This window comes from Schistocerca gregaria, chromosome 6 (assembly GCF_023897955.1).
Source record: "Schistocerca gregaria isolate iqSchGreg1 chromosome 6, iqSchGreg1.2, whole genome shotgun sequence".
NCBI lineage: Eukaryota > Metazoa > Arthropoda > Insecta > Orthoptera > Acrididae > Schistocerca > Schistocerca gregaria.
The window spans coordinates 404,013,047-404,016,997 of record NC_064925.1 but is presented as its reverse complement, the minus strand read 5'-3'; positions in this window follow the sequence as shown (position 1 = coordinate 404,016,997).

The window sequence follows — 3,951 nt, the reverse complement described above, 5'->3', positions numbered from 1 at the left end:
CAATGTAATACTTAATTGATACTCAGCTTTTTTCCTTACTTGGAAATGCACAAACTGAGTCTTATTAACATTTAGTGATAACCCATTACTTAAAAACCAATCACATACTTCACTAAAGACAATATTGGCTGATTCCTCAAGATTGAGGTTGGGAGTTTTGTTAATGAAGATAGAGGTGTCACCAGCAAAAAGAGTAAAGTGTGTTTTAAAGCTAGTATGCAATGGAAGGTCATTGATAAAGATACATAGCACAATAATACATTCTTCTGACTACATTATTGATTAACAAAACAATTAAATTACAAATAAAATGGTTTGCTTAACACTATTTACATATCTTTTTGAAGCACTTCTTATTCTGCTTGTAAGTATGGTATTTTTCTAATGTGTAAAATGGATTTTTTGACAGGAATTTCCTTAGATAAAATTTAAGATTCATCTTGGGTAGGGTCATAACTTTACTGGGCAGTGCATTGGCTGTCTTTAAACCTGCATATTGCACACCCTTTTTATAGAGTACAGTTCTGTGGCTGCTAATGTAAATTTTTTCTTTATTTTTGGTATTGTACTGATACAAATTGGAACAAATGTTGGGTTGCAGTCTTTTAACAAGTAATACGGCTTTTAGAATGTACATGTTTACTGGGGTCAGTACACCAGTTTTTGGAAACAAGCCATGGCATGATTCCTTATATTTTGCTCCACAGATGATTCTTATAGCCGTTTTCTGAAGTAGCAATAGATTATTTAGATTTGCTTTTGTTGTTGCTCCCAGTATTTCTATTCCATAAGCCAGGTGAGAGGAAAAAAATAGTGCATGGTATACAGTCTTTAGGACAACAGTGTCTTTGCATAACTTGCTAATCATCTTAATTGCAAATATATTCTTAAAAAACTTACATGCTAGAGTGTCAACATGTGTGTCCCACTTTAGATTGCTTTGAATTGTTAAACCAAGGAATTTTACACTGAATCCTTTTTTTAGTAATTCATTGCCTATGTATAGTTTAATTTCAAGCTGATATTTTGTTATAACTATACATTCCACTCAACTGATCTTCCAAGTCTTTTGCTGTCTCTTTGAGAGTTAAAAAATCAAACCTTATAGTCCTTAGAACTTCTGTGTGAACACTAATTCTGTTTCCAAAATTATGTTATGATTTTAATATTGTTCCTTGCAGTAATTCCAGTAGAGTTAATATCTAAGTTGGATTTTGCAAAAATGGTACTGCCATACTGACTATGAGGTTCTTCTGTGACAAATGTCGTGCCAAGTACTTTGGGGCACCTGTCTTGAATGCCCCGATGTGCCTCCTGGATGCAGAGTATGGCACAACTACTGCACTGGCACAGCTCCTTAAGGAGTTCCTCCTTCTGGTTGCTTAAGCCCTCTATATTGACAGAGACTATAGTCAAAGCTGGCCCTGATATAGGCAATTTTGAAACACAGGGGACATGGAAGGAGCCTCCCTGCAGGGTGTGAATATCTGATCTAGACCACATTTCCTGGTAGTGATGTAACACCTGGGTAATCATTCCATTCCAAAGGCATCAGCCATTGAAATGGCAACCCTGTGTGTTTCAAATTTCATAGGTTCTGTATTACTTTGTAAGTTCATACATTTCTCCAGAAATCAAACTCGCCTTCCCTACATCAGCTTCTACATCATACCATATTTCTATAAATAGTTTTTGTTAGTCTTTTGCAACCTTGACTCATTAAAATGATGGTTCAGTAACACTCACACCTATCATCATTTACCTTCTTTGGTACTGTGATAATTATATTCTTCTTGAAGACTCAGGGTACTTCACCTGTCTTTATGTCCTATATACCAAGTGGTTTTTGTCTTTATAGGTACTCCTAAGGATCTTGATAACTCTCAGTGATTGTTGTTTATCCCAAGTGCCTTGTTAAAACTTAGTCTTTCAGTCCTTTGTTCTTGAAGAATCATGTTAAGCTCTCTTCTTTGTCCACTTGTTCTTCTCTTTCCACAATACTGTCTAAACATTTCTTACCTTTATATAATCATTCTATATATTCCTTCCATCTTTCAGCCTTCCCTTCTTTGCTTAATACTTGCTTGACTTCAGAGATCTTGATACTCAAATACCAGCTTCTCTTTTCTGCAAAGGTTTATTTAATACTTCTGTAGGTGGCATGTATATTTCCCATAGTCATTCATGCTTATACAGCTTTCTGCTCTGGTGATTCCTGTTTTGCATTCTGTATATTCTGTCAGTCTTATTTATCAGGAGCTTGTATTCCCTTTCATCTAATTCATTTTCTGCATTTTTATATTTTCTCATTTCTTCAAGATACATTTAATACCTCTTGTCATGCCCTGGTGCTTACTGTGCCTTGTCTTTTTGCCAAGATGTTCCTTCACTGCATTTACTATTTCATCTCTCAAGGCTACCCAGTCATCTTCAATTGTATTTATTTCACTTACTTCAGTCAGTCATTCTCTAACACTTTCTTTGAAACACATAACAAGCTGATTCTTTCAACCTCTCCAGACATTATCGTATTAATTTCTCACCTTCCTGCAGTTTCATCAGCTATCATTTGCACTGCATAAATAATAAATTATGGCCACCATCCATTCTTCTTTCAGAAATGTTTTGCAGTTTAAAATCCGGTTCCTTAATCTCTTATCTTACCATTATAGGGGAATGTCAACAAGGGATAGCAAGGATCACCATATGCAGTCAGTGTGTGTAACTAGAGCAGATGATTTGGAAGCCCGCTAATGATGGAAACATATTGGTTCTAATTGCAACAAATAGAAAGACCTTCTTGAAGTTGAGACTGATGTTAGTGACCATGAGGTGGTTGTAGTAGTAATGATTATGAAAGTACAAATGGCAACAACTAAAACAAGTAGAAAGGCATATATGTTCAGCAAACTAGATAAAGTGGCAGTGGTATCATATCTTTAATGAAGAATTTCAGATATTTAGCTCTGGATAGAAACAAAAAGGGGTGTAGCTGAAGTTTAAGAGCGTTGTTGGCCATGCACTGGATAAATATGTGTTTAATAGAATAGTTAATGATGGGGAGTAAACCTCCATCATATTCAGTCACTGCAAAGAAACTTCAGCCACATGAACTACTGCATAATAGGCAAAAAAAGAAGTATACGACTATAGATAGAGAGGTGCTGAATGAACCTTTTTGACAGTCAGGAGGGCAATATGTGAAGCCTTCAACGATAATTGCAGCAGAATATACTGAAAAATATTGTACAGACTCATGGAAATGAAAGCCACAACCCAAAAAAATATTTAAAAGCTGTTGGTTGTACCGAAGTTAGTGGCTGCACATTCCTGGACAACAGAGGAACTTAAACTGAGGATAATAAAGCAAAAGCACAAATTCTGACCTCCATTTTGAATGTTACTTTACAAAATAAAATTCAGGAGTATTGCTTCAATTTAATTCTCAGACCACTGCAAAGACGAGTGACACAGCTGTTAGTGTCAGTGGCTTTGAGAAACAGTTGAAATCCCTAAAACTAAACATAGCTCCGGGGCCCAATGGAATCCCTATCAATTTTGTACAGAATTTGCAGCTAAGTTAGCACTTCTTTTAACCAGAATATATTATGTATGCCTTGGACAAAAGACCAAACTCATTATTTGGAAGGAAGCACAGGTTACTCACATCTACAAAAGGGTTAGCAGAGTGATTCACAAAACTACCATCTAATATCCTTGACATCCATTTGTTGCAGAATCTTATTTTACAATGTATTTCCATGATGAATCAGCATCTAGCTCTTAACATGCTCTGGCAATTTAGGTAACTGATTTTACTGATGTGACAATCCCTCAATTTTAGGGGCTTTAACTTTCACAAAAGGATGCACAGACTGTTGCCGACACACTTCATGAGATGTTAGATCATTTCACTAACTGATTGTTTGTTAATGTGAAGTTTGTTTCTTG